Below are 23036 nucleotides of genomic sequence, written 5' to 3'. Positions count from 1 at the left end.
GTTGTTGAAGAACTAGGTTTGGTCTTCACAATGACATGTAATTATGACTGATGTAAATAATGTAATAAAGAGAACAAAATATATTTATTGTATTCCTTGCATCATCAGTTTCATGATCAATAAGTGTTATTCATAGGTCAAAGACTTCTTATTGATGTCTTTAGGATTTGTCATAATGCGTAAGATTCATTGTAATATTTATAAAGTCATGTTATACTTGGCAGAAGCCCTCCAAATGACAAGCACAATCCTCTTCATCACATCAGCCTGTAAACGAATTAAAAGACATTCAAGTTAGCTTACATAAATGACACATCTCTTCGCTGGTTCAAGTCGGCTTATTATGGAGACATAACTACTATAAATACTCAGTTAGGGTATCTGCAAAACAGAAGTGAAGAATTCAGATTTGTCTGAGATTTTCGGAGGTCTTTCATATAGTGATTTTTGGATGGGTGCAATTCTGCAATCTACATCATAGGAGGACACATTTCATATGTCTTTGAAGCTTCTTTGGATAATTATAGTGGCATAGTTGTGGCAGATCTTGGTGCAAGGAGAACTTGGTCACAATTTCGGTGAAGATCACAGTGCAAGAGTGTTAAATTTTGTATTTTTTCAATGTTGTATCAATTACTTTAGCCCAATTTATCCTTTTCATTAACAATGCATCTAAATATTAGCAGTATAATCAATCAAAAATGTAACTGAAGAATGAACAATATAAGCACTGATAGAGAAGACAACAACACACAACCATAAGAGATAGCAAATTGGTCCAAGACTAGGGAAAAACACCTCACAAGGGGGAAACCCTTTCAAATCTTCTTCTTATTCTTTAACAGATCTTCATAAAAAGCTACAGTAGTGAGTACAATGAGCCCAATACATCTAATTAGCAGCAGGTAACAATAAACCAATTCTACAGATCTACAAATTTGTTATAACAACAAAGAAACTTAGATCCACACATCACTAATGCCAAGATGCCAAACCTCAGATCTGAACTGGGTCACTATCATCAACATTGTCTGCGTGTGACTAAAAACTTCAGGGTCACACTCATGAAGATAGTATGCAGGCGACTGTAACAGAAAAGTCGCTCATAGGAGGTCTTTGTGCCTACGATTATGGATCTGAATAGAAAATACCCAAAGTCACTCTCTTTCTTGGTTGTCCGAGCAACCAATCAAAGCAAAGTCGCACTCTTGCAGTGCTATCCTAGAGATCGACAAGGAAAATAAACTCCCTCGGCTTCCTGAAGCGAGTGACTGATGACCAGAACCTTCTGAAGGTAAAGTCGCTCCCTCTAAACTACCTCCCAGTGACCAGAGAGCCAAAGTCTCTCTCTTACCCACTTTATGCCAATGTTTATGGATGAAAAAATTCAGATCTGTGCCAGTGACCGAGATCCAAAATACCCCAACTTAGAGCTAACCTTTCGCCTGTGATCTTAAACCCAATGAACACTTCCATCGATGAACTTATGCAAGCCAAGACAAAGTAGAAGAATAAAAAAATAACTTGAGTTCCTATCTAGCTTGAGGCCGCTTCCTTTTATAGGTTGTCTTGAGGATTTACTTGGGGTTAAGAATGACCCAAGCAGTTACCCAAGTGGTTAGGGTTGACCCATTCCATAATGAATGAATTAATAAAATAATTCAAAACTTAACTTCTTCTTGACCGAATCAAGTGATCTTTAGGTCCATTTTGGTCCTCTTGAAAAGAGGAATTTAATGCAAGCATCATCTTGGTCATATAAGCTAACCAATGAGGAATTTTACTATAGCTGTGAAAATAAACACTCCCTCTCAACTAGGGATAATTCCACTTATCCATATATTTGCATCATCTTGTCAAGTTGTTGTAATGCTTGACTATCTCTACTCAACTCTAACTGCTGAAACTTTATTTGATCTAAAATAAGAAGAATTTTCTACCGAAGGGGAGCTTAGACTACCACCCTCCATCCATCAGGCTGCTGTTTGGAATATCTGTGATCGGGCTGCTACCCGAAATATCATTATCAATCATCATCAGAGAGTATATCATCAAGGAGCACATATCAACCTAGAACCATATTGGGGAGAAATATCTTCCACCCATACCGAGCAATATTATAACTCTCCTCACAAGGGAGTACACCCTCAACCCTAGAATCTCATCGGGGAACTTACTCTCTACCCAGAATCATATCGGGTTATCTCAACCCATCCTATTGCCTATTGATCTTCCCATCGATGGTATAACACCTACATCGTAATCGAATTGGGTTGGACACCCTAAGTACACTCTCAACTTGTTGGCCAAAACGAGGAGTGATATTCCCATCAAGCTGGCCTGCTTGATGGTATGATGCCAACTGGGGTATACTCTGGAAATACCAAGAGGGGAGCAGCATTCTCCAACCCTATAAATATATGGAGAAACATTCTTCAACCTTGGGTAACATATAGGGTACCGCCTTATTGTCCATAGTTCCCTCAACCTCAGGATCCCTTTTGTTTCGAGTAGAATCACCCTAGGGTCTTGGGTTGAGAACCCAAACAGAGAAGAGGGCATACAACATAAAGAGACATACAAATGAGCAGTCCTAATGCTTAAACTATTGAAGTAGGAAGAAGAAGTATTGCCCAGAGGTCCTACATTTGAGTTCATTCCCATAGGGTCTTGTTATGAAACCAGCTCAAGAAAAGATAGAAAAGATAGATCAACACCTTAGAATTCAACCTCTTCGAGGGGGCAACCTCCTTTACATTACATAAATGAACAATTCTTGGATGATTCAAATGAAAAAATCTCCTTTCTATATATAACAGTCTAAGGAGTCACAATATAACCCAGCCGACCTAACAATAATAATATAAAGCCACAAAAATAACAATAGAGGGATTCTATGGGGCACAATAATAACAATATGGGGATAATAGGGTCACAACAATATTAATAAGGGGTACAACTACAATAGTAATGGGGTAATCACTAGTATTATAGGGACCCAACAGGTCCAAACCCTCTACTTCCTCCAATGCCTTAAAACTTGTAACTCAGTCAAGAAAAGCATATACAACAGCAGTATAAAATTCTCATCCTCTCATGTGGAATCTTCAGCGGATAAGTTCTTCAACTTGATAAGATACTCCGAAATTGATTGATTTCGTAGTTGTCGAGTTCTTGTTTCTTTGACTGCTTCTGGTTCCAATATAATTTTTCCTTCCTCATCAAGTTCTGACAATATTGTTTGAACTGGGAGCTTGTCGCCTATAACCCTATTTAAACATGAAACATGGAAAACTAGGTGCAATCGAGAAGCTACAGGAAGCTCCAATTTGTATGCCATAGTACCAATCTTTTGCAACATCTTGTATGGACCATAATACTTTGGTGATAATTTTTTTATCCTTCTTAGCTTGCTTGAGGGACATTTGCTTATATGGTTGTAGCTGAAGGAATACCCAATCACCTATATCAAAACTTCTTTCGCTACGATGTTGATCTGCCTGTTGTTTCATTCTATTCTGTGCCAACACGAGGTTATCCTTTAAGAGTTGGAGGACTTGTTGTTAATGTTCAATGTGATGTTCCATTGCTTGAACCTTAGAATTTTCTCTTAAATATGATGTGATGGATGGTGGCTGATACCAATAAAATGCCATAAATGGGGTCATTTTTGTTGCTGTATGGAAGGAGGTGTTATACCACCATTCAGCGAGAGGCAACCATTTGACCCATTGTGTCTGTTTATCAGATACAAAGCAACGAAGATATCCCTCCAAACATTTGTTTACTATCTCAGTTTTCCCATCAAATTGAGGATGATAAGATGAGCTATGAGCTAACTGAGTACCAAGACAAGAAAATAATTCTGTCCAAAAATTTCCGGTGAAAATGGTATCTCTGTCACTTACAATAATCTTTGGGTTTCCATGTAGCTTTTGAATTGTTTCCATACATGCAGATGAAACTGTACTGACTTTAAATGGATGTGATAATGCACAAAAGTCTGCATACTTGGTAAGTCTGTCAACTACCACAATGATGACACTCTTTCCCTCAGACTTGGGTAAACTTGTGATAAAATCCATTGAAAACTCCTCCCAACGTTGGCTTGGAATGGGTAAAGGTTGTAATAGACCTGGTGTCTTAATTGTTTCAACTTTATTTTGTTGGCAAACCAAACATTCCACCACAAACTTTTGAATATCTTATTTAAGGCCATCCCAAAAAATTCCTTCTTAACCCTGTGGTAATTTTTTAAAAATCTTGAGTGCCCGCCTAAGGGAGAAGTGTGCAATTCCATAAGAATCTTTTGTTTTAGTTGGGAATTCTTATAGAGGTATAAGCGATCTTTGTACCATAACAAATCATTTTTCCAGCTAAATGTATCAGACATACTGGAATCTTGTTGTAACTTTCGAATAAGTGCCCACACTTCTTCTTCATTCTTCCATTCCTCCCTTGCTTCGTTTATCCAATCTGGTTGGATAATAGAAATGGCGCACAACAGTGCTTCCACATCCTCATCCTTTCTTGAGAGTGCATCTGCCACCACATTTTGCTTCCCTTTTTTCTAGATGATTTCAAAGTCATATCCCAACATCTTTGTGACCCACTTTTGTTGCTCTTCAGAGGATAATCTTTGTTCTAAAAAGTATTTAAGGCTATCATGATCCGTTTTTACCTTGAAGTGTCTTCCCATTAGGTAGGGTCGCCATTTCTTAAGTGCATGGAGTATTGCCAACATTTCCTTCTCATAAATAGCTTTGTGTAAAAACTTTCCCTTGATTGGGCAACTTTCAAAAGAAATGGGTCTTTCATCCTGCATTAAAACAGCACCAATTCCATTTCCTGAAGCATCACATTCCACATTAAAGGTTTTTGTGAAGTCTGGTGTAGCTAAGATTGGTGCTTGGAACATTGCCTCTTTAAGATGTTCGAATGCCTTTGTTGCTTCTGGAGTCCATGAAAATGCATCTTTCTTCAATAATGTTGTTAGAGGTGCTGCTATTCTCCCATAATTCTTAACAAACTTGCGATAATACCCTGTCAACCCGAGAAATCCTCATAGATGCTTTATGGATGTGGGAATTTTCCATTCCTTAATGGCTTTAATTTTGCTAGGGTCTACCTTAACTCCTTCATGAGATACAATATGACCCAGATATTCCACCTCTTGTACTCCAAAGAAACATTTGGATCTTTTTGCATATAATTGTTTCTCCTCCAATAGTTGTAACACCCTATCAACATGTTCAACATGATCCTTCCAAGACTTCCTGTAGATTAGTATATCATCAAAAAATACTAACACAAATTTTCTAAGGAATGGTTTGAAAATTGAATTCATTAAACCTTGAAATGTTGAAGGTGCATTGGTAAGGCCAAAAGGCATGACCAAAAATTCATAATGACCCTCATGAGTTTTAAATGTTGTTTTCGGAATGTCTTCAATCTTCATTCTGATTTGATGATATCCTGAACGAAGATCCAACTTGGTGAAGTAAATTGATCCATGCAATTCATCCAATAATTCATCAATGACAGGAATGGGAAACTTATCTTTAATAGTGAGCTTGTTAAGCTCCCTATAATCTGGAAACATGCCCATGATCCATCCTTCTTATGCACCAATACGACTGGAGCAGAGAAAGAACTTTGACTTGGTTGAATTATACCAATCTCTAGCATTTCTGCAACCATACGTTCAATTTCACTCTTTTGGGCATAGGGATATCTGTACAGCCTGATGTTTGGAGGAACACTTCTTGGAATCAGATGAATAGCATGATCATGATCACGAATAGGTGGGAGACCTTTGGGAGTCTCAAATACCTTGGAATGATTGTCCAAGACTTTTTGGAGATCTGGAGAAATAGATGATTCCACTATGGACACATCTAGCGAACATAATTGTGAAATTACACCTCTTTGTTCATTTTTTAGAAGCTTTGTCATACTGTTAGAGCTGATTATCTTTCTCGGTTTCCCTGCAATACCCCTTAATTCAACTTCCTTTCCTTTCATAGAAAATTTCATGAAAATTTCTTGAAAATTAAAAGCTATTGTACCCAAGGGTTGTAGCCATTGGACTCCTAGTACAACATCAGCACCTCCCATTGGAATGGAAAGCATTGGGCTAGTCCATACATATTCTCCCATGGATAGCTTGATATTATGGCACTTTCCCTAGAAATTTGTTGTTCCTCCATTTGTAACCATCACTTGACACTCTGGTGCTGGATATAAGAAGCAATTCAATTCTCTTGCTACCTTACAATGAATAAAATTGTGGGTACTTCCTGAATCAATCAACACTATTACCTTTTTCTTCTTGATTTGTCCTTCTATCTTGATGGTTTGAGGAGTGTTAATTCCCGCCAATGCATTACAAGATATGGTTGGATTCATTTCTTCTTTATCTAGGCTTTGTTCCTAGAGTATATCCTCTTCTTTTGACCTTTCTTGCTCCTTTTCTTCTTCCTCTTCACAATCTATGTAGACTAATTTCTTCTCAGCACACTTATGACCTTTAGTGTATTTGCTATCACAACTGTAACAAAGCCCTTTTGCCCTTTTTTCTTCCAATTGTTGTGGTGTCAACCTTATAGGTTTTGGAAGACTAGCGACAACAACACTTCCGTCTTTATAGTTGTGAGTGGTATGCTTCCTGGTTTCCATAATTTTGCTTTCCATTTTTCTTGCTAACCTGAATGCCTTCTCTAATGAATCAGGTTCCCAAAGGTGAACATCATGTTGGATATTATCCTTTAAAGACCCTATGAACACATCAATCATATGCTCCTACAGAATATCTTTTACCCTTATGTTCATTTTTTGGAACTCCTCAACGTGCTCCATTATTGAACCCTTTTGTTTGAGACTTATCAATTAGCTAAAAAAAGTGTTGCTTTTTGTATCCTCATAATGTGCTATCAATTCTTTAGTAAAAATTGCCCAAGTGATAAATTGTTTACGAGAGCAAATACATTGATACCATACAAACTGATTTGGTTCCAAATATAAAGTTGTAATACGTACCTTTTGTGTGTTTTGCACATTATTGAGATCAAAAAATTGTTCCATCTGTAATATCCATGTTGCAGGATCCTTGCCAACAAACTTCCTCATATCGATTTTTGGAATATGGTGGGTATGTGATCCAACATTAGAGTCTATGGAATCATGATTAACATTTCTTTTTTTCTCATCATGAGTTTCCTTTACTACCCTTTCACCATTAGTGACCATTTCTTGTAGCAACTTATTCATATTTATCTTCAATTCTTCCATGTTTGTCTTTAAATCTATCTTCAAATCATCCATCTTAGCTTCCACATCATTCATCTTAGCTTCTACACCTTCCTTTAAACAATCCATCTTAGCTTCTACGCCTTTCTTTAAACCATCCATCTTAGATTCTGTTCCTTTTTGTGCAAGGGTCAGTTGTTGCGCTTGGTCTTGTAATTTTGATATATCATGTTGCATTTCCTCCTCTTCTTCATGAGTCATGCTAGAGCTTTCAGGTTCCTTATTAGGTGTTTGCATTTTCTTTCCTCGAGGCATCAGTTACCGATAATAATACTCTACTATGCCCTTTGAATTCCTTCAAAATAAATTTTCAAACCAAGATTAAGTAAAAATTTAAGAAAATCTACACACCGTTTTTCACTTTGTAGGAGCTCGATATTGCCTCTGATGTATCTTTGTACTTTCCAATCATCTATATCTAAATTTGTGACCTGTAGTAGCCCTCTATGTCCTCTTTCGAATGCCACAAGTCTGACCCAAATTGGATTCTCCAAGGAAGAGTTATGCGAAATCTCCCACAGTGACTTGATTATAGACTAGTTCAGTAGAGCAAACTTGTACGATGTGCCACGAGTCACTGTTTCGACCTTTGGATCTGACAAATGCATACAAGAAACTACAACTTGTCCTCTTTTTGTACCTTCTTACGAAATTTCAATATGGTCCCCAGAGAGAAAGTTATGACGCGTTTCCCCAGGTCACCTTTTTGAAATGTAATTCAGGAGTTTGCAAAAAGACCAACTTCCTCAAATCATATCTCTGCAAATATAGCACTAACAGCTCTGAAATTCGGACTCGAGGTTCAGCACGATTTCTTCTCAAATTGGTTTTTTTTGCAACTTATGAAACGTCACAGAAAAAAAGTTATAGTGAAAATGCCACGATGACCTGTTTGGAGTAGCGAAACCCTAGAATCCAAAGCCCTAATACCAAATGTTATGAAACTAGCTCAAGAAAAGATAGAAAAGATAGATCAACACCTTAGAATTTAGCCTCTTCAAGGGGGAAACCTCCTTTACATTACATAAATGAACAATTCTTGGATGATTCAAATGACAAAACCTCATTTCTATATATAGGAGTCTAAGGAGTCACAATATAACCCAGCCGACCTAACAATAATAATATAAAGCCACAAAAATAACAATAGAGGGATTCTATGGGGCACAGTAATAACAATATGGGGATAATAGGGGCACAACAATATTAATAAGGGGTACAACTACAATAGTAATGGGGTAATCACTAGTATTATAGGGACCCAACAGGTCCAAACCCTCTACTTCCTCCAATGCCTTAAAACTTGTAAATCAGTCAAGAAAAGCATATACAACAGCAGTAATAGAAAGCATGTTCATGATATAAGTGTTAGATCATATAAGCATGTCAGTAAATAATCATTAACGTGAAATTTTGTAGGCAAATAATGACATAAATTAACGCATAAATGTCATAATCATCAGGAACAAGACATCAACTCTTTATTAATGTAAGGTAAAGAAAATACAGAAGAACTACGACCTGAGTCATCCACCAGCTCCAAGCGAAACCGTCCTTCCTAGGCCTCAACAATCCTCCTCCATAATTATACACAAGGATGTCATGAAGGGATGATGAACATCTCAAGAAGAAAACAGGGGTTTCCTATTACTTGGGAGTGTAGAAGGCACAGGGATATCTTCAAACTTGATCATGGATGTAATCAAATATAATATCAATATCTAATCTTTTCTCCTCCCTTAGGCTTTCCCATGAAGGTTTATTTATACTTCTCCAAAATAGTTTTTTCAGTTGGGAAACAGTTAGACGATGGGCTATAGTAGGTGGGTATTAGGTCAAACCCATAAACCCTGCCCAAATTAAGGGATATTATATATATTTTTAATGTTTTAACACATATACGTGGGATGTGTATAGATTGAACTGCGTGTACATGCGCTCTAGATAAGGAAAAATCACTTATAGGATTTAAAACATTGTTTTATAGAAAATGGACCAAGTCTTGTAAGGAAGGGTTGCCCTAGGCCATATCATAGAGCATAAAATCTACCAATGGTGCTAAATGGTGCTATAAGATATGCCCCATAATATATGAGGTCATAAGGGGTACATGATTGCCAAAATGTATTAAGTGTATAGAAAGAATCATGTCAGGACCTGAGAAGAGTTCACAACATTTGAGCCTCCCAAGCTAATGGAAGAGATTAGAAAGAAAGCTATTGTCTGAGGTGGGCATACCCATGCTCAGAAATAATAAAACATGTATGCATGTCAAATATAAAATCAGACCCAATATTTATACAAGTATAAAAGAACTGAAAATACATAATGGATCATTTGATCATATCCATAGAAGTACATGTCACAATATCACATATAAAGAACTGATCAATGATGCTGAAGTTGAAAGCTAATCACTGAAGTCGTAAAGTTGATCCAAAAAGTACCAAGTTAAATAGTGGAACAAATGGTATTGCATGCAACTCGAGTGCAAACATATAGGATGTCATTGTGATGAACTACAACATATAAGGTAGATAGTGTCACTAGCAAAAAATAGAGAAACTGGAAAGTGATCCAACAAATGTTGATGCAAACTCGAGGTCTTCACTAACTGTCATAGTACATTTCTGCACAATGGGAATACATGATATAAAGTCGACCATGTGAGAAATCGTTTGATTATCGGTTATTGATGTATACTGTTAACGAACACAAGACTACTCACTGATAATGATGATGAGAGCCATGGTACCCAGTACAATCTAACAAGTGCGAATAAATGATCTGAAGTCGAACACTTGGAAGAATGTATCAATCAGGAGATAATGATGTATTCCCACTGTTGATAGTGAAGGAGTCTTCCGTTGATGACTACAAACCCTAAGGTACTGCCAAATGGAATCTAGACCTTGTTCCCAAAGAAATGAATTGAAGTCAATGGGAAAAGATCTGTTGGAAGGAAGGCATCAAGGAATCCTTCATCAATCTAGTGCAAGTGTAACCTGTAGGCCAATAATGTGGAAGGAATCAGACGAAGAAAGATGTAGTAACCAAACTGAAGCATTTTTCCGACGTACACAAGATGTGGCTAGTGCACGATAGAAACCCTCTGAACCAACCAATAATGAAAGCTGACACAAAGGTGTGAAATCCACCAATAGGGTCAAATGGAAACCAATGTACTACATGAATCCCAATGTGTGATAATGAAGCTAACGTCGAACACAAGGGAAACCACTCAATCAAAGACCCATAATATTGATTGATGTTGAGCGCAAGGTCACCTATCAATGATGGAAATAGGGCTAGGGTGCAACTCTAGGTCTACTCTTAGAGCAATGGAGACCATCTCAAACCAGCACGAGCAAAGGACCAAATAGTTGATGTGATAATGAACATGACTCTGACAACCAGGGACAGTTGACTAAAAATAAGTCAAGAGACACCGCAGAAAGGCCAACTCAGGTTTAATTCCCTTGAACAAAAGCATGACTCAACTGTGACAATATGGCAGCATATGATAACTTTCTATAAGTTTGTCATGAAAGAGGCACAAATAAACTCTTCCTATGATGGGAAGAGATAACCAATTAGAGGAGTACTAAATCACAAGGTTAAAGCTCTCCTAAGTCAAACTAAAGCCCATCCCAATGGAAGAAAGAGTTAATTTTGACTGCTTTGTTCAAAGGCGACACAACTGACTCTAGATGCCATCAACCATGGAAGAAATGTCCCATTCCCGCTCTTTTTGGAATAATTTTTTTTTTGTCTTTTTTATATTTAGAAAGCTTGAAAAATAATCAAAGAATGCATATGGTAAAATGGAAAGAACGAGTGTCTAGATATAGATGTGCTAGTTCCTAGGAGGGGAACATTCCTATGCTCAATGCAAGGTGAAGACATTGGTCAATGACACTCAAATGAATGTTCTTTCCACAGTCAAAAGCTGTCAAGTTGTAGAGACTAAGTGATTGCAAGGTTGATTTTGTAGAAAGACATGGTCAAAAAGTGGCTTATACACCAGTCCAAGTGAAGTTGGATTAAGGCCAAAAAAAGGAAAATATCAACATGCAATGTAGTGGTACAACTCAACACAAAGGAGCCTCTAGGGTATAAAGCTAGAAAAATAGCAAAGAAGAGAATGAAGCTTCAACACATAAGTCATGGCGGGACTAAAGAGGACTCTCGAGCCTACACAGTATAGCAGCATGGGCAACATATGTTAGGGAGGATCTAACTAAGATGCCCATGTAAAGATTAGCTATACCATCACGTCATGATTTTATAAGTCAGCGAGTGAAAATGGTTTAAGAACCAAGACATGATGGGGTCAACCCTATGGCCAAGATATCACAGTATGGAGGCTAGTATGCGAAAAGCAATGGAAAATGATATCCTTTAACCTATATTCCAATGAAAAAACGATACCTACCATGACGGGTTTGTGGTCATGGAATTGAAGCGATCTCTCAAAATCTCCAAAGTGTCATGAAAAAAATCACCCATCCCAACACTCCAAGCCAAAAAGGTCACAAAGCTCATAAAGTTTTGCAAAGAAAAAATGAACTTTTGAGAGAATTGATTTTTACATATCAACCTATATGAAGACCTTTTGACTTACAATTTTTCATTTGTATTGTGAAAAAGTGAGTGAAAGAACTCTGGAGCAAAAACTCAAGTAACCTTAATCCATTTGATTTGTTTGTCAATTCAGCCCTCAACTATTGAGGCAATCTTATAAATGATTCTTAGATAAATTTCATTGTTTTCCAAATGTATTTTTCGAAAATTTCACGATAGAAAAATAGTTTAAAATTTTCTCCTTGCATGCAGGGGTATGGACACAGAAAAATCACGTATAAAATGACCCTACATGCGACTATGTATATAGTGAACCGCATGTGCGCAATTCAAAAATTTAAAACACAATTTTTAATGATCCAAAAACATTTGTTTTGTAGAATATCGATCACATGGAGAGAAAGGGAACACATTGCAATTGATAATGAAGTGATGGATAATCTAATGGCATTATATGCCTTAAGAGAATGCGGTTTATTAAAATTTTTCAAGATGAAAAATATGAAGGAAAACACCAAATTGCTAGAGATGTTGATGCATTATTGGGATCGGGAAGAAGATGCTTTCATAATTGACCAATTGCCTCTAAGAATAGAAATAAAGGATGTCTATTTCATCACTGGTCTTTCCAAAAGAGGAGATAAGGTCAACTCGATGGGAAGAACAAGAGGGAGCCTCAATGTAGAGGACTATGTACGTATCTACTGCCCAGGGAACACAAAGAAGATTGGAACTCAAATTCCAATTAAACATGTAGAGAGCTTAGCCTTGAGAATCCTTCTCTTTACCATTTCTAGAGTGAATGGGTTAGCCTCTCTGCACCAAGCTTCTTGAGTTTCAATGAGTCTAGCAGTAGAGTGTCTTACAATAGTTTTTGATTGGTGTACACCCCTCTTGGCTAACATGAAAAAGCAACTTAAATCCATCTAAAAAGGTCAAACAAAAAACTTTGGATATGGAACCATTTTGTGCTCCTTTTTCTTTGAGAGAGTACCAAGGCTTCGACCCAAGGTATTGTCCACCATTAGCAGCCTAAGGGATCCTCGAATGGGCAGATGGGATGATCTGATGAAGAGACTAGGGGGTGGTGAGGTCCCTAGAAACACTTTTGATGACGATTTCTTCTCCTAGTGGGAACAACAAGTCATAGCTATTAAGGAGTACCCCTATGCTGACATGAATTTCAGAGGAGACACAGACCTGGTGCTACCACTGAATGTAGCATGGGGAGCCATAGGTAAAAATGTTTTTAATTTTTTTTGTTTAGATTTTAAGTATAAATAAACTGAAAATCTTTTTGATGAGACAAATACTTACAAAATTATTTTGATCATGACACAAATATTGGGCCAGTAAGACCTGTGGGTCTACCGACGCACAGGCGTCATAGAAGAGACATGGGGGGGGGCAACTGAGATCGAAATGACCCTTCTTGTTCTATAGAGAAACTTGGTGAGACTGACTCACTAGGTAACTATGGCAACCATAGAAGACCTTCCAGAAGAAATGCAAAGATGCGTGGTAGGAGTTCTACGTGATTCGATGCGAATATTCCGAAGGGTTACGATGCCATCGTCTTCTTTCGTGATTCTCATCCCGAGTAGGACCCATAGATATAAAATTATGGATGATGAGATCTTTTGATTAGACATGATAATGGGCATAAGCCCAAATTTTGTAGGAAACTTTTGTCGCAAATTTGTGTCTAATTAATAACACAAAAATTCTATCTATGTACCGACGGATTCATTGTGATGATCATATATATACAGATGACTCTTTGATTATTTTTTATTTTTAATGTGATGAATGATTTATGTGCTAATCTAATGCTTGATTAACGATGGAATCTGCAAATGAATTTTATGATCATGGAATATGAATAAATGTGATATAAATAAATGATCTCTGTAATAAACGCACTTTCAAAAATTAATTATATAAATAAGGATCTCTCACACGATGGGTGTTATTTAATTGAGATACCACCATTTGCGAATCCAAGTATACTATTAACGAATCAATACCAAGAGACATTACCTCAGATAGTAAATTAATGACAGCAGTATATTCAACAACATTGTTTGAAGCAGGACCAATACATACGCCTCTTGAAACCAACAACTGGCCGAATGGATAATAAATCACCCAAAGCTGCAGAAGCAAGGTTCCGGGTGTGTATACTAGTGCCATCAACAAACCCTAGATATATCAAATCGTCCATCAATACCTGCCAAAGAAGATCAAAAATATAGACATCACTATGAAACTGATAGATAGATATGCACAAATATACAATATTTACAACCAAGTAAATGCTAGGCCGAAGCCTAAGAAAATACTTTTTAAGATAGAGCCCATTTATGGGCTCCACTAACTCGTTTCACTCAAAATCAACCAACTGATAAGCTCCCCTTTTCAAAACATTTTTAACAATGAAGGGACCATACCACATAGATTTGAACTTGCTTGCCCCCAAGGCATCTTTGTCTTGGTCATAAACAAATATAAGGTCGCCTTCAGAGAAAACCCTAGGATAGACAACCTTATCATATTGAGATTTTACTCTCCTTTTATGAGCTTCGTTGATTATAGCTGCATCTTAAAGTTGCTCATCGAGATGTTCCAAATGAATGAGGTGTTCTTGAATACTAGAAGCATCCAAAAGAAGTTCAACAACTAATTTAAGGGAAGGAATTTCACACTCCACAGGAAAAATTGATTCCAACCCATAAACCAGTTGAAAAGGAGTGAAACCTGTAGCAGCCTTGACTGTCATTCGGTAAGCCCAAAGCGTCAAATATAACATAATGTGCCAATTAGATCAATATTTGTTAATCATCCTTTGTAGGATGATTTTTAGGGATTTATTCACGGCTTCAACTTTCCCATTGGCCTAAGGATAATAAGGAGACGAATGCTCCTGTCGGAAACCCAACTTAAGGGCCAATTCAGACATCATCTGGTTCTAGAAATGACTGCCACGGTCAGTGATAATCTCTTTGGGAATACCAAACCAGGAACTGACTTGGTTGAAGAGAAACAAGGTTGTTGTTTCACCATCATTCTTGAAATTAGGCATAGCTTCGGCCTACATAGTAAATTAGTCAACAACTACGATGATATACTTATGATTTCCCATCGAAGGAAGACTGCAAGTAGTAAAATCAATATCTCACTTCGTGAATGGGTGGACGGTAATCATAGGAAAGAGTGAAGTTGGAAGCGTGCAAATTTTCTGAGTATAAATTTTACAAGGGTGTCATCTCTGGACCGCTTCAACACAATCCTTGAAGATCGAGGGCAAAAAGTAGCCTGCACACAAAAAAATTGGGTTGTTGCATGACCAGATAGATGACCACCACAAGTTCCATTGTGGCAATCATTTAGCATAGACCTAACTTCTTCTAAGGTTAAATAACGTCTAAGGATTGAATGAACCCCACAACGATATAAAGTGTCACCTATAATAATATAGCTTTTAGCCAAGTGACGTAACTTTCTATGTTCATCCTTCAAAAAAGTGAGAGGAAACTTCGAAGCCTGGAGATATATAATGATACCTCCATACCAAGGATTTTGTGAGGAAATAAGGAAAAGATGTTCATCAGGGAAAGATTCCTCATAAACTATTTCTTCCTCACAAGGAAACTCTGAGATCGATTCGGCAAATACTAATGACTTCTTAGACTTGGATGACATGAATTCAAGATTAAACTCTTGTAAAATGACAATCCATCTATTGTATTTTCCCCCAATCACTCACTTGCTGAGAACAAATTGAAATGGATTGACAACTGATAAGACAAAAAAAATTCTAAAAAGAATATAATGTCTAAGTTGCTGGACAACATGGATAGCTGCCAAAGCTAATTTCTCAATGGGAGAATATTACAGTTCAGTTCCCACTAAGCCTCTGCTCAAATAATAGATTACGTGCTCAATGAAATAATCATCTTCCTGAACCATAACCATACCAATAGTTGATTCTGCTGCAACGAGATATAAAAGGAAGTCTATGTTATAATCAGGTGGACTCAATAAAGGAGCAGAGGTTAATGCTTTTTTCAAAGCATCAAATAAGCATTGCGCGAAATCATCCCATAGAAATGGGACTCCTTTCTTGAGCAGTCTCATAAATCCTTTAGTAATCTCAACATAATTAACAATAAATCTCCTTAAGAAATTGGCTTATATTGAAGACTTTGAAGTTGATGAATAATGGACGGGGGAGGCAACAAAAGTATTAACTCAACCTTGAAGGGATCTACACGAATCCCTTCAGTAGAACTGATGAATCCCAATAACCGAGCAGATGTAACAACGAAAACTCACTTATTCAGATTCAACCAGATTTTGTTGAAACAACATCGTTAAAAAATTAATCTAAGATGCTTGGGATGATCAATTCTCTTTCAAGAACGAGAAACTAAATCATCCGAGTAGGCTTCAATAATATGTTTGATATCATGGAAAGCATATGAAATGGCCTGCTGAAAGGTAGCTCCAACATTCTTAAGGCCAAAAGGCATCTTCTTATATGAAAATGTACACGAGGGCAAATAAAAGGTGTCTTATGTTGATCTTCCGGATGAATAGTGATTTGATTATAACTAGAAAATCTATCCATAAAAAAGAAAATATCATTACCACACACTCATTGATAATCTGATCTATAAATGGTGTGGGGTAATTATCTTTAGACAAGCCTTGTTCAAGTCCTGCTTACAATGTTGGACCTGCCAACATTTCAAGGGATCTCCCTGGTGAGAAGTCCCAACTAGACCTCAGACTGTTTAGTGTAGGAGTCCTAGCAGTGGGTCGTACAATATCGCCTTAACTGCGGTTGTACGCAGAGACAGGTAAGATATCGATGTTGGTAGTAAGGGTGTGACATGCACAACAAGATAAGGAAGGTGTATGAACGGTTCTAACACGCTGAGAGTGAGGTGAGTGCGCCCCTTGGAAACATGTGAAAGCATGTGGTTAAGAAGGGAACACACGAGAAATGATGCATCACAAACTGGAAGGAAAGTAAGATGACAATCCAAAGTGATGATTAAACTGACAACACATTTCAGTAAGATTCATACATACATATACAGAAAGAGTCTATACACACATGCATAAGCAAACATATACATATATGATTTAGAGTAAACAAGATAACTGAAATACGATATGAAATATGCATGAAACGTGTTGGCTTTGTTATATTAAGAAGTGAAAGTTCCAATCATACAGTACAACATTGACTGACCACTAGTCCTGATAGCGGAATGTTACAATCACTGTCGCCTGCTCCTCTAAAGAGATGTACTAGCTTTTCATATGGAGAAGCCAAGGCTTGTTACAATACTCTCCAATCATTCTCTAAGTTACTTCTATTGGAAGCTTGGCTGACCAAAAGCCTATACAATGAGTTATGAGGGACTATATATAGCAAAGGGTGGGGTAACCCTTGACATTCCCCTTTGTGACTATTCATCTACCCTCATGACTCTTCAACTATTCTATGATTGTTACATTCAATTGTCAACACTTTCACTTCCACTTGACAAGACGTTACATACAATTTGCACATGTACCCATGTGAGACAAAATCAGCTTGAGCAAGCCATGCAAGACATCACTATGACTCAGACAATTGTGGGAAGATCAGCTCTTTGCCATCCTCATGATGGTCGACAATAGTGAACTGATGCCAAGCTTGGTAGTCCACGATGGTTTCCATGTAGTCTGTGGTGACATATTTCTGGAAACGAACTCTTGCCTCTGTTGGATCCGGGTACACTGCTCTAGCTCCTCCATCCAAATCATCTAATAACATGCACATCATTGTCTTGAGTGCGACTGGACCAACGACATACTGATGCATGATGTCTGCATTGATCGCCAAGTCTGTGCTAGTGGCTATGCGTATCAGCTCATCAACGAATGACTCAATATCTAGTCAGACTTGTGGCTTTGTCTTTGCCTTGGTGAGTGTCGTGATAGATGGGATCACATGTGCACGCACAACAACATCCATGCTTCTGAATACCTGTGCATGGGAAGCCTACAAACTAGTGATGAGCTGCCGGAGTTCTTCATAGTTCCAGATCTGACTCTGGATACGTGCCTTCAGCTCAATCGATCTAGGCTTCATCATCTTGGGCAAGCGTAACAAGGCTCCCTTGTATCTCATTGCCCATGTTTGTTTTTGGTCAACAACAATATGCAAGTCTGACAAGATATGTGCTCTCCTAGCACATCGTTGTGACCAACCGTTGAGATTCACAACTTCCTTATGCATGGTACCAAATCTGGAGTACAATGCTTGCATGATTGTCTCAAGGTACAATACTTCATCTAGTATCGTCTTCTTCAACTCAGCTCGGGTGGATGTTGTAACCAGTTCTCCTCCCTGCTTGGTTGTCCATAACTCCTTATCCATTCACTCGTTCTCTGCTATAAAGAAGCGAATACTCGAGCTAGTGGCTTCGACATATGCTCTGGTAGCATCGACTAATGTTGTTTGATGCTTGTGCATGTTAGATACAATCACTCGTTCCTCAAAGTGCGTAGGAGATGTTTGGTCATCTAGAGTAGACACTCTGTGAAATTTCATAACTCTATGATGCGACTCATCAAATAATATGTTGTGCATCTCTTCTTCTGGATTGTATTGAAGGATCTCAGTATCTCCTTGGTTGCTTGGCACTTTCTCTGCTTCCGGATCCAGTGAATATGGTGGGTCGACCTCTTGGTGGTAAGGCATGAGGTCGATGTCTTGCTCTAACTCTGGTTGCTCCATCTCCCTATCCATCTACTCAAGTGTTTGTTCAATCTCTTGAGCGAAGTCCTGCTCCTATGACTTCTCACCTTGTTTGCTTTGTGCCAGCTGTTAGGATGAGTCGACTACCTGAATGGGTGCAATTTAATTTGTCTATACATGTTGTGCCCCCTATTTTATATGTCCTTGCTACGCTTCCTTCTCCTATTTGCACAACTCCTATTCCTTCTAGAGTTGCTCCTTCAACTCATGCAACTCCTTCACTGTTTCCTCCATATTCTATGTTTCTCTCTGCAATTGCACGTTCCTCTTGTCACGTTGTTGCCTCTTCACCTCTATTGCCAAATCTACTTTCTGCACAAGTGGGTATGCTCTGGACTTGCAACTTTTTTTTTTCTTCCGCGTTGTAGACAATCTTTCTCTTGCCTTTGTTGCACGCTGGTATGTTTACCTCTGCTACTGCTGGTGTTGATGCTCTCCTAGATGCTGCTTCACGCTGCTTCGCTAACCATTCCACGATGATGAAAATTGGTTCATTGGGCCTGGAGAAGCTATGAAAATATCTGCATGGGCCTTCCTCTGCCCAATGACATGCCCCGTGGATCCATGGAAACTATACTCTCGCATAGTGATCCTTCACAAAACAATGTGGGTCATATGGATTATAGCTTCGGGTGTCGAAAGGATATTTCTTTCGCTCTTCTGACATCTGCATGCTTGAGATTTCGTATCTTGTACAACTTGATCCATAGAGGAAGGGTAGGACAAGGTGCCTTCTTCTTTTGGTGCAACCTAGCTGACAGTCCCGCTGACATGTGGTATGATACTTCTTGTATGACAAGATTGTACATGGAAAATTTCAGAAAAACATATGTAGGATTCTTTGCGTTGTACATTCATATGAAGGTGCTAGACGGTGAGGGATACCAATTGACTTTGTCGGTTAGTGCCTCCATTGCTGCCTTCGAAATGCAAGGTGGATCTTGCTCAAATATCATCTTGTACACCAGGGTTAAAAAATGATCTGATCATTGTGTGATGACCCCTTGGAAGCTTCATTCAGAAAACAATTTACAATAAGTATTGAAAGAGGTCTCCGATGGTTTCCATGCCCACTTCGAGCCCAGGAACTCCTGACGGGAACAGATTTCATCCAAGATGAATGCAGACATGTAGATTTTTTCTTGATGACCTTTGGGCGACTATCGAACTCCTGTTACCTTTTCCTTCAGCCTGTGAACCAACGTTTCAGACCAATTACATGCTTTTCCTTCATTGGTCATTTTGTCCAACGCGATCACCCAACTCTATGGGAAGGTCTCTGTGCTCTCTTGACCATACAAGCTACATGCAAAGATGACCAAGTACTGATATGCCTTTCGTAGTATTTGCGTCTTGTAAATCTGGTTGGATGTCATCCTAAATTTGCTTGGCTCCTTCACCTAGTTTTTCAAGGTATCCTTGGAGTTGGTATTGCTGCTGGGTATGTTGAAGGGTGTCTCCATGGTGATCACTGGCTTCGGGAAGTGGTACATATACTGATAATCATGTGCCCTGAAGGTAGTAATCTCCGTCCCACTGACACTGCTCAATGTCATCATCTCGGGATCAATGTGCGAGATGATCCAATGTATCATGTCTGTGCATGGGAACGTAGGGTATCTGCATGCAATCCAGTACAAGCCGAACTTGTGAATGTTCACATAAACTTGGCGATCTTCAAGATTTTCCCCAAACGTGCCTGAGAATGCATCATTGACCTCTTGCCATTTCAACTTGATGTTTTTGTCTACGATCATCTTGGTGTCTTCGTATATCGACAAACTCATAGACAGCCGCTCAACTACTACTCCAGTTGCGCTTCTGTCGGTATCCTTTGACCCTGTTCTCTTGGAGGCCATTAATCCTGAACTACTAAGAGACGGATGAACACATGTTATATCTGGAGATATGGAGACATGCATGGCAAGAAGTCCGTAAGTTAAAACCAAAGAAAACTTGAAGGATGACATGCAACATACCTAGGGAATTGTTGGAAAGGATTATGTAATTTTCACTGGGAGGCCTGGAGACTGACTGTCAGAACTACGCAAGAGGCATTTTGGACTTTCGGGAGGCTAGTTGACTGCTGGAATTATGCAATGTGAAATCTAGAATGACTTGTTGGGGGTTGAGATTGTGCATTGCGCAATTTCAGTTCGCAAGTGATGCATGCCCAGGGACTGCATTACATAATTTTCTGGGCCAGTAGTCAATGCCTCTCAGAATTGTGCAAGGCAAGACTGGAGGACACTAACTGTCCAGATTTCTACATTTTATGGGAGGAAAGAAGAGCCTTCCCTCTCAGAATTGCACAATGTTGTCTGGGTGAGGCAGAGTCTGGGCCAAGGTTACCCAAACCCGCTGACGGGAAACTTAAAGCATATGAAGATGTAAATGCATGGTGATGCTGAGTGTAAGCATGAGTAAATTATTGTGCATGAAAATAGTGAATGCAAGATTCAGAAAATGGAACAACATGCATGTGTGTGAAACAAGTCGCCGAATCAACGACCATTCGTGCAAAACAGTTTCATGCATGCAAAAGCAGTGAGATGCTAACAAAAATTGAAACAGTTCTTGTACAAGATAACATGCATGCAAACAACAACAAGCGTTCATAGGAAATAAGCAGACAATACTCACACAAGCCAAAACATAAAAAGCGATAGAAATGCTGCAAAAGAAAAGTAAAGTGGACTTACCAGGAAATAGAAGAGATGGATGTGTCGAAGACTCTTGGATGTATTATGTGATGTCAGAGCCTATGATCGATGTGAATAATGAGCTTTGAAGCATCGAATAGATAAGTTTGAGGCTCATGATGCACATGCCACAAATCTAGGAAAAAGTGACACTTGGAGTAAAGTTTCTAAAACGATCTTTGCATGTAACCTTCAGCTGCTAAAAATAGATCCCTAAAATCTAGGGATTATTTTTGCATGTTTCCTTTTTCTATTTCGGGAAAAGCAGCCCATGCATGAAAGTCAAGTTTTCTCGGTCTCGAAGGGAACCAATCAACCTGAAGGCACATGCAACAACCTGCTTGACTGAGAGGGTTTTTTGTGCAATTGCTAGGAGGAAGATGGGTTGGCTGTCAAGAGGGATTGCACAATTTCTGGGAGGAGTAGCTGACTACTGCCTAGAATTGCACAATCTCTGGGCTGAGCTGCACTGTTGGGCCAGATTGTGCAGTTTTCACTGGAAATACTGTTTGACAGGATTGCGCAATTTCTGAGCCTAGAAGGCTTCCAGTCATATTTTCACAATTTCTGGAGAGAAGGTTGGTTCCCCTCCAGAATTGTGCAATTTCTTGGAGGAAGATGCTCATCCAGTAGCTAGCCGAAGTTCAGAGTGGCACCTTGTGAGGGGAGTGAAGCAAGCTATCATGCACAAGCTGGCAAGCTACTGAAAAACCAATGAAGCTCATGTACTTGATAGTGCAAGACATGTCGCTAAGAATGGTTGGTAGGGAGGCTCCAAAATGAAGCTAAGGAAAATTTTTGGAGGGTGTTTGTATTCGTTACAACACTTTCCAAGGGGTGCATTCACCTCACTCTCCATGTGTTATAACTGTTTATACACCTTCCTTGGCTTGTTGCGCATGTCACACCCTTGATACCAACAGGGGTATCCTACTTGCCTTTGCACACAACCATGGTTAAGGTGATACCGTACGACCTACTGCTGGGACTCCTACACTAAACAATCTGAGGTTTAGTTGGGACTTCTTACCAGGGAGATCCCCTGACATGTTGGTAGGTCCAACACCGTCAACAAGTCCTTAAAGTCAATGCACATATTACGGTCCTATAATTTATAGGATCTCAAGGTAATTGAGTATTGTATCTCATGAATCTTATTTTTTAAATACTTGTCAAATTGCCAATGATTTCCAAATAAAAGAAAAATAGAATAAAAAATGAAAAGAGGGTATAAATAAGAAAAAGAGAAAAATAAGAATATTGAAAAAGAAGAAAAGATTGGACCCCACCAAAAGAAAGAAAAATAAAAAAAGGAATAATACTGGAAGTGTTGCAAGTCTAAATTCCACTAATCATTGATAGTTTTGCTTCATCATTGAAAAATAAAAGTTGTGTGCAGCTTGTTCAAAATGCCACAATCATTAGTTTTTAGTTTAATCATACAGTGTAATCACGATTAAACTCCTTTCAATTTTTGTAAATTAGGTTGGAGAATAAAGATTTGCCCAACTATTTAATCTCGGTGAATCAGTAGTTAGGTAGAAAATGACATTGATTCAACTGTTTAATCTGGATCAATTGGAGAAATAAGGGATAGTTTAGATAGTTTTTCATTTTGTGTAAAA

The sequence above is a fragment of the Pinus tabuliformis genome, chromosome 6 (genome assembly GCF_031772625.1).
Source record: "Pinus tabuliformis cultivar Carrire ecotype Pingquan chromosome 6, CPIR1, whole genome shotgun sequence".
Taxonomy (NCBI): domain Eukaryota; kingdom Viridiplantae; phylum Streptophyta; class Pinopsida; order Pinales; family Pinaceae; genus Pinus; species Pinus tabuliformis.
This window is presented reverse-complemented; position numbering follows the sequence as displayed.